Genomic DNA, 9441 nt, shown 5'->3' on the forward strand with positions numbered 1-9441 from the left:
TCCGGGCCGGCGTTACGCTGCCCCCTTCCTCCTGCGCCTCCGCCTCCTTCCACACAAATACCAACTCCTCAACCCGAGCCCAGATCTCGCCACCGCCGCCACACTCTGCTCCGGCTCGGCCTCGCGAGACTTCCGCGAGGGCCGCGGCCCGCCCCGCCTCGATCCCACTCGCTGTTCCTGGCCCCGGTTCCTCCTGCTCTACCAATCGCGCTGGCCCACTAGTCCTCGAGGCCTCGCCTACTCACCCGGGCTCCTCCCGATTGGGGCCGCTGGGCTAGGGGGCGTGGTGGCCTTCACGCGCGCTGGCTGGCCCCCGGCGCGTGACGTCAGCTCCGCGCCGCCGTCGCCTTACGGCGCTCCGCGTCGCGCGGACCCCGCCTTCCGCGGTGCAACAGTGACAAAACTGCCGCTTGGGGCCGGGGCCACCTTCGGGAGTGGGGCGTCGACGCTGCGCCTTCCGCCACAGGAGCCGGCGAACGGTCCGCGTGACCCCGGCGCACGGTAACTAGAACTGGGCTGGAGGGGGGGGGGCGCGCCTTGGGCTGCTGTGTTGCCAGCGGAGCGTGCCAACAGTGGCCGCGTCGCCGCAATAAAGTCTGCTCTGACGAGAAACGCCTGTGCTTGTGTTTTTTGTTGTTGTTTTGCGAGTGTCCTTGACTCCTGGGCTCGGTGAGTGGTGGCCCCGGGAGTGAAGGACCGAGGACAAATGTCGCCGCGGGTGCCGGCCCGGAACTCTGCGGCTCGCGTGCCGGTGGGCGGCGCGCGCTGGGGCGATCGCGGCGGGCGGAAGCGGCGCGCGCAGCCTAGGGTTCACCGTTGGAAGTGTGTCCGTTATTCTTTTATGACCCGCGGAAACCGGAGACTGAGCCGTTGGGTGCCTGTTGGAACAGAGGGTCTCGGCTGTTCCAGTAGTGGACTCCACTATTGTAGCGTTCTAAAATTCCCCTGGTATCTTGGGATATCTTGACACAGGCTTCGCCTATTCTTCGCTCTCATAAATATGCCTTTTGCCCACAAGTCTTTGCATTTGTCTCCTTGAAAATTGCGCCGCTTTCTTTTGTGCGATCCCCTTTATAGCTTTAACAGCTTGTATTTTCCTGGTGCATCTCAAGTTGAATTGTTTAAGATACATTGTACCTAAGTGTTTCTACGCATCCTTTCAGTCGACAAACAGCAACACAAGGATGGCTTGCTTTTTCAAGAGAATCAATGAAAATTCAAACATTTGGGGAACTGTGTCGTACACTTGTTTAACGACCTACTTCGTCTGTCGGACATTCTGGCTTACTCTTTATCTACTGGAGTGTTGAGACCAGAGAGTACATTACAGACATCTTTGGTCAAACTTGTTTATTTAAACAGTTACACATCTTATACTTTTGTTTGTCATTTTGTTGAGTTTTTTTTTTTTGACACAGGGTTTTTCTGTGTAGCTCTGGTTGTCCTAGAGCTCACTCTGTAGGCCAAGGTGGCCCGGAACTCATAGAGAGCCACCTGCCTCTGCCCCCCCCATTACTGGGCTTAAAGGTGTGTGCCACCATCGCCCGCATCTTATAATTTTGAACATAAAGTCGAAACAAGATTTACTTGTGCATTCTTATAATTAGGGGGAAGGGACATCGGACAGACAGTTAGGGCCAGTCTTTGCTACAGTTATACCTGAAGTTCTTTTTTGAACTGAATAGCTCCCCAGTCTGTCCAGAAATCTTGCAGTTTTCTGCCTGATTCCCAAGTTTGAAGTTACACATTTGTGCCACCACATCCTACCTTGGAGTCCTTTATCTTGGCATGAAGACAAATGGCTATTGACATTTAAAAAGGTATCTCTTACACCAGCAATTGCATGCTGTTTTCCTCCCGCCTGTATGAGCAGGGACTTTGGCTGACCTGTCTACAGTGTAGTACCTGGAGTGATTGTTTCACTTTTGAATTCTTCCATAAAGTGAGGTGGAGCAGAGACTGGAGTTTTGTGTGATGGTCTTGGCCTTTTCGGAGTCCTTCAACAGTTCCAGCTTGCTGCAGATCTCCATTTGCTGGGGAGGTAGACCAGAACAAGCATAGGATTGGGAACAAGACCGAAGGATTGTGGCAGCTGTACAAGACTTCAGAGCTTGTTAACAGTTGAGAAATGTGACAGATAGCCTCTGAAGAGTGTTTTCTTTGGCCACTTGGCCAGGACAGCAGCAGAACAGAGTTGTGGCCTGTTAGCTGAGAACTCCTTTTGATGTCTCTGAAATTGCTGTTTTTTTTCCCATTTGTCTGAAACTTACCTTAAATGTGTTTAAGGCATGTGTATGGGAAAGCTGGAGGGCAAGAGCAGGCAGAAAGAAATGTCCGTTAAGGAAACCTGATGCCTCTTATCCATGCAGTGTTCAGCGAGAAACTGCTTGTGTGAGTCATGTATCGTAGGCAAGCGTTTTATCACACAGCTACAGCTCCAGCCTGAGTGCTTGCCTGCCTTTACTTTTTTTTTTTTTTTTTAAAGCAGGATCTTTATTATCTCTGGCTGTCCTGGAACATGCTATATAGACCAAGCTGACCCAAAACTCTGAACGATTCACTTGCCTCTGCCTCCAAGAGCTAAGATTCTAAAGGCATGTGCCCAGCCCTCAGCTTCCTTTGAATAAAATCAAATCAAGCCAAGTGTTAAATATGTTTGTAGACAAGCACTATGACTCACGGTTTTAATTCCAGTGCTCAGGAAGCTGAGACAGGAGAGTCACTGAGAGTTACAGCCTAGCCTAGGTTACTAGACGTCGTCTCAAAAAACAAAACCGTACAGTCTGTACCATATTCTTATATCTGGTAACTTGGGGTTGGTTCAGGCTCTATATTCTTGCTATCCTCTTTATATCCATGTAATTTGGCTGCTTTGTGAAATTTCCAGGGTTTTCGTTTTTGTATTTTTGATGTTTACAACAGTTTTGTTACATGGTGTATGCTTGTCTTGAGCCCTCAGCCATCCTTTTGTCTCAACCTCCCCAGTGCTGGGATTATACACCACTGTACCCGGCAGACTGTGCTTTTGGGTTAGTTCTGATGTCTAGTTATTTTGTAGTTAATTAAAATGGGAGTTTGGGGCTTTGTTAAGAATTGAGACTATTAGAGCTAGACAGGAAAAAGTGGAAGTTTTTTTTTTTTTTGTAGGAACTGGAGATCCTTTTTAGATCCTAACATTTGGGCTATAAGAGAGATATTTAGATCTCTGAAATTAATATATATATATATTAGGTTTGGAGTTCAGATCAGGGTGAAAAAATCTAACTGTATATGAAACATTCATGTCTTGTCTGTAAACCAACACCATTTACTCAATAGTTCATTTTATTTCCTTTTGTACAACCTTGCTCAAATTCTTTCTTTTAGGTCAAATGACTTGTGAATGAGTCTATGACTGTTCATAAAAGTTGAAATTTTGTCATAAATTAGCTTATTTTTCTTTGTTCAGATAGTGCTTTCCACTATTGGGTAAAGAAAAACAGAAGTTTAATAATGGGTTTCACATGACATTTTCATACATACACATAGTGTATTTCAATAAATATATACCCCTCTATCAGTTTCTCCACTCTTCCTCCCTCTAAACCCCTTCCTCTTCCCAGCTAGCCCCTTTCATGTTGCATGTGTGCTTATGGGTCTGTGTCTATCTTCTGATAAGTTGCATGGCCATGGTAGTGTTTGTAACCACATTTCACTGCACCGCAGTTGCAATATGAAATTTTAGGGAGTGTGTGCATGAGGCAGGTCAGTATGGTAGAGTGGGAAGGGTTTGTACAGGTGGGAGTTTCCAGTCCTCTGCCAGGGATTTTGTTCTTGATAAGGGGTTAAGAGAGTTCAGCACCTGTGTGAGGCCAGAGGGATAGATGCTTTGATAAACAGGCAGCGAAGAGGAGGTTGGCTGTGAACAGAAAGTTCACCAGTACTTACTAGCTTTTGTTTATTTGTTTTATTATTATTAATTATGGGGAAATGTGGGGCACATAAGTACAGCTGTCCACAGAGGCCAGAGGTGTCAGATCCCCTGTGGCTGGGTCTTATGTGTAAACAACCACTAATAAACATAGGTATTGGGAACTGAACTTGGCTTCTCTGCAAGAGCAGAACATGTTCTTAATCACAGAACCATATCTCTTCAGCCCTCCCATCTATTTGTTAGGAAGAGCAGAGAGGCTGAAGACAGGCTCCATCCTAGCCTCCTGGAATAGAGCTCTCCGAGAAGGAGGAACATTCCAGCTGTGACTTGGAAGTTGACAAGAACATGAAGTGCTTAGGCCAGTGCTGCTGCTGAGTAGCCTCCAATATGGGCTTTAGTGTGAAGGAGTCATAAAAGTCAGTAGATGAATTTACTCTGTGAAAACATCATTAATTAACAAGTTCACAGAAACTGGAGGACAGCTAAGTTTCTCAGCACATTAGGCCGTACTTTTTTCATTTTTATGAGCCATTTTTTTTTGTTCCAGTTGACACTTGAACTTTAGGGGTTAATTATGGAAATTAGGCTAGAAATGAAATTCTCATATGTGCTTAGCATGTGTACGGCCCTGGGTTCTATCACTGCTCCTCCCCCAAAGACTGCAGGCCATTATGGTGGAGTTAAGCATCTAGCACTTAGGAAAGCAGCTGTCCAGAGTGGTGAGACAAGGAAAGGAGATGTCACTCATGTCCCCAGAGAACTACATTGCAGTAGGCAGCTGCCATTAGACAGTCTTTCTTCCCTTGTGTCCTGTATAGTTTGAAACTTGGGCATTAAAGGGTGGGGGAGGGGAGCAGGGACTTTATTGTACAGTCCCAACTTTTGAAAAGATTGCTTAGTATTAGGAGCCAACTTGGGTAAAAATGAATTACTATCTTGAAAACATAATGATGACATCCTGTTACTGCCTGAGGAAAGGATTAGGGGTGTTCCTGTACTGTTTTTCATCAGTGGCATCTTCACTGTACTAAGAATTCTATTGTATAGTGCCTGAATCTGTTCCTAGTAATTTTCTAACCTAACCATACCAAAAGCAGCCCCTCATGCCTGCCACCTATCACCTGCACACTGTCTCAGTCTTCGCCTCTCACCTAAGCTTTTCCAGCCTTGGGCTAGCTTTAGTCACCTCAACATCTCTTATGTATGCTTGTGTTTCAGTAAGCACACATGCATGCAGGTGCCTGCAGAATCCAGAAGAGGGTTCAGATCCCCTGGAGTTGGAGTTATATGCAGTTTGAACTACCCAGTGTGGGTGTTGAGAGCCAAATTTCTCTGCAAGATCCCCAAGAACTCTAAACTACTGAGCCATCTCTCCAGCCCCACCATCTTCGCAAACTCCAGTGACCTTCATTATCACCTCTTGTCAACTCCTGTATCTTGGTCCTTATCATTGCTAAGAACAGTTTCACATCCAAAATCATAAATATCCTGTCCTTCCCAATTGTTCCACCTTCTCTCAAACTGTCCCTTTATTTCTACCCAATACCGTCAGTAATGTGACTGTCTCCTTGGCCTAGGTTGGCCTCTTTCACTGTGTAGGCCAGACTCGAAACTTTCTTACCTCAGCCTCTCTGGATGCTGACTTTACAGGTGTGAGCCACCATGCTTCAGTCTTCTAATCCATCTTTCTTTCCTAGACTCTAAACTTATCACCCTCTTCTTCTGGTCCACGTACCTGATAAACTTCAACCCTTGAACCACCTTACCTATCTCTACGTGTGGAATTCTGGAGTCAGTTGGAGAAAACACTCATGTAGGCTTTTACCATAGCTTATCAATGGCTCCAGTACCGGCCGAATGTTTAATGCTAAGTAAAAACTGTTTGGAGAGCTAAGGATGTAAAATAGATTAATAATTGGTAGAGTGCTTGCCTAGCATATATGGCCCCACCCCCCCAAAAGTTTTCTTTTTGTCTATTTAAACAGTCTCACCTAGCCCCAGCTAGGCTCAAACTAATTTTGTCATGGAGGATAATGTTGAACTGTGACCTTTCTCTCCATCTCCTACATACTTGGATCACAGACCTGCATCATCCTGTTAGCGTTTTCCTGCAAGTTCTTAACAAATTTGCTTAGACCCATTTCCCTAACAAAGCTCATGGCTTTCTGCACGAGGGAACTTGAAGGCTGGACATGGTGACTTTTCTGGGCTACCTAGCCATACCCTTTCTAAAAGTAAAATCAAATGGAAAGCTTCAGAATTCATCTCCTCAAATACCAGCCGTTTCCGTTTCCCTTGTGAACTGACCAGCAGACCTTTCCTCTCAGGCCATGCTACTCTCCTGGCTCTGCCTGCTGCCCTGAGTCATTTCCCCTGCCCCAGCATTAACAGTCACCTGTATGGTGACTCTTCCCAGCCCTCTCTGGTTTGGATGAGCTCCGGGGCTCTGTGTCCTGTTGGCACCTGCACTGAGCCCGCCTCCTCAACTCAGCAGTTTCCCTTACTGTTTACCCCTAATTGCCCACAACCAAATTCTGTGGGTTTTCTGTTGTGTGATAAACACTGACCAAACTCAGCTTAAGGAGGAAAGGGTTTCTTTAGGTTCCACTGAAACTTTACAGTTCGTCGTCCAGTCAGAGCAGGAACTCAAGAACTGAAGCAGAAGCCATGGATGAATGCTGCTTTACTGACTTGCTTTCTGTAGCTTTCTCAACTTGCTTATACCAGCCAGGACTACCTGCCCAGGGGGTGCCACTGCCCACAGTGATCTGGGTCCTCTCACATCAATCATTAATCAAGAATATACCCCATAAGAATGGCTATAGGCCAGTCTCTTGGAGGCAGTAGAGACACCATCTTTGACTCCTTCCCCAGTTCCCCTTGAGTGACACCAAATTGTTAAGTTTAGCTCCGAGCTATTTCTCAAATATTCATACCTGTTCCTGTTGCCTTCATGAAGGCTCAAAATCTGACTCCCATCAGTATCCACTCCTTTCCCAAAGAATTCCTTAATTTTTCTGACAATATATAGCCTCATTGCCTGTTCAAACCTTTCTGAGATTTCCCAGGGCCTCGGTAGAATAGCTCCTCAGGCCTCATTGCCCTACTCTCTTGCTACCTGAAGATAGTGTATACCCTTGTGTAAAGGCCCTTATCTCCTTCAGCTTTTTTTTGAAATATGGTTTGGATGACATCTCTTGGAAGCGTGCTTGGAAAGTACTTTTGTATCACTGTTCAAACTGTTGTCCTCATACTTACAAGAACGTGCCCAAAGTGTCTCTGCTTTTCCAAAGAAATGTGAATTCTTTTTCTTTAATGTGCATGAATGTTTTACCTGCATGTATGTGTGTGCACTGTATGTGTGCCTATTGTCCACAGAAGTCAGAAGAGGGTGTTGAATCCCCTGGAACTGGAGTTATGGATGGTTTTGAGCCACCATCTGGGTGCTAGGAATCAATCCTCATCCTCTGTCAGAACAGCCAGTGCTCTAAACCTCTGAGCCATTGCTCTACCCTGAAATACACATTCATTGGGGACTGGGACAGATTGGAAAGGACCAACCTAATTCTGGGCACAGTGGCCCTGTTGGAACAAAGACAGTTGACTGGGTTGGGCCATCTAAGGCAGGTCTTATGTTGCTTCTGTAGCTCTCCATGGTTCTGAGCACTTGTGTTGGTGATTAGATGGCAGCCTCCTTTGGTGGGGTTTCAGGTAAAGAAAACAAATAGTTCTTTCAGGCTGAGTCTAGAAGGAACCAGCCCTTCTGAGAATGTGGGACCTTCATTAGTAAGTCCTAAAGTCTCTTGAATAGCCATACTTGTAAGCAAACAACAAAATAGCTGAAAATTAGACATAGCTCTAGAAGGCCATTTAAAACACTGAGAAATCACAGGGCAATGGTGGCACTTGCCTTTAATCCTAGCACTCAAAAAGAAGGCAGAAGCAGATGGACCTCTGAGCTTGAGTCTGGCCTGGTTCACAGAGCTAGTTCCAGGACAGTCAGGGCTCCATAGAGAAACCCTGTCTCAAAAAGAAAAAAAAAATCAACAAACAAAAACAAACACACTAAAAAATCATGGGTCAGTTGGGCACTTGGCTTGGTTGGCAGATACTGGCTTAGCATGCTCAGAGTCCTGGGTTCCATAGCCAGCACTCCCTAAACCAGCATGGTGTACCACAGGGAGGAGGGGAAGCAACATAGAGTTGGAAGCTGTCCTGGGATATGTGAACCTTTGTCTCTAAGCAGACAGAACTAGAAAGATGGCTCCACAGTTGAGTACTTGCTGCTCTTGCAGAGAATAGAGTCAGTTCACAGTGCCCACATCCTGACTCACAACGACTGTAACTCCGGTTACAGATTTGATGTCCTCTTCTGGCCTGCACAGCTCCTGATGCCTGGTGTACATTCATCCACTCAGGACACACATAGCCATGAGAAAAGTATTAATAATTAGAAATCTCTAGTGTCGTTACTTTGTCCTTAAACTACATATAAGTGATGTCTATTTGTGTTTATTTTCTGAAAGGCGTATTCCAAGGAGAGAGTCAGTCCTAAGGGAATCCTTGAAGTAGGCAGTGCTTTGGGAGAGAATCAGGCAAAGCTGGCATGGTCTCTCTTTTAGCCTTCCAAGGCAAACACTGTTAGAAGTAAAGCCTGTCACAGTTACCACCAGGAAATAGCCCATTTCCTGTGATAAAAGTGTGGTAAGGAAGTACTAGGAATGAAGTCTGGGGTTGGGGTCTCACATGTCCAAAGCAAGTCCTGTACCGCTGAGCTCTGCCCCACCCCCAGATAGTTACGTTCTAAAGTGCGTAGTGTTTTATTCAAACAAAAAGCTGTGGGGTGTGTGTGTGTGTGCCATAGTGTGTATGTGGAGGTCAAAGGACAGCCTTAGCTATTGGTCTGTGACTTGTCTTTGCTGTTCAACTGCTGCACACACCTCGCTAGCTCACCCCAAAATTTCTTATGTCACTGTAGGAACTCTGCGATTGCTAACACATACCACCATACCTATTTTTACATGATATGCTGGTAGGCTTGGGAGGGGGGCGGTGATAGAAGAAAGCAAACTAGAGGAACAAGCCAGTAGCCTCTGCCTCATTTCCTGCCTCCAGGCTCCTGCTCTTAGTTCCCGTCATAGTGGACTGTAAGCTGTCAGTTTAAATAAATTCTTTCCTTCTCAGGTTGTTTTCAATCATGGTGCTCACCAAAGCAAAAGAGAGCAAACTAGTACACATGAGTTCTGGGGACTCAGACTCAGATCCTCGGAGCCCAGACCCTGGATACCTTAACTGAGGGGTTAGTGGGTCCCAGGCAGACAGAGTGTCCACAGGTTCACTAGCATCTCTTACTGAGGGGTTCGTGGGTCCTAAGCAGATAGAGTGTCCACAGGTTCACTCACATCTCTTCTAGCCGTTCAGTGGTCATTTTTCTTGAGTTCTGCTCATTTCAGCCTTTTCTTCAAGTTCCTACTGGAATCATTCTGGATTCTACTTGGAGTCGCTAGCTGTCCAGCAGCGTGACCCTG

This window comes from Myodes glareolus, chromosome 11, assembly GCF_982192425.1.
Source record: "Myodes glareolus chromosome 11, mMyoGla1.1, whole genome shotgun sequence".
Classification (NCBI taxonomy): Eukaryota; Metazoa; Chordata; class Mammalia; order Rodentia; family Cricetidae; genus Myodes; species Myodes glareolus.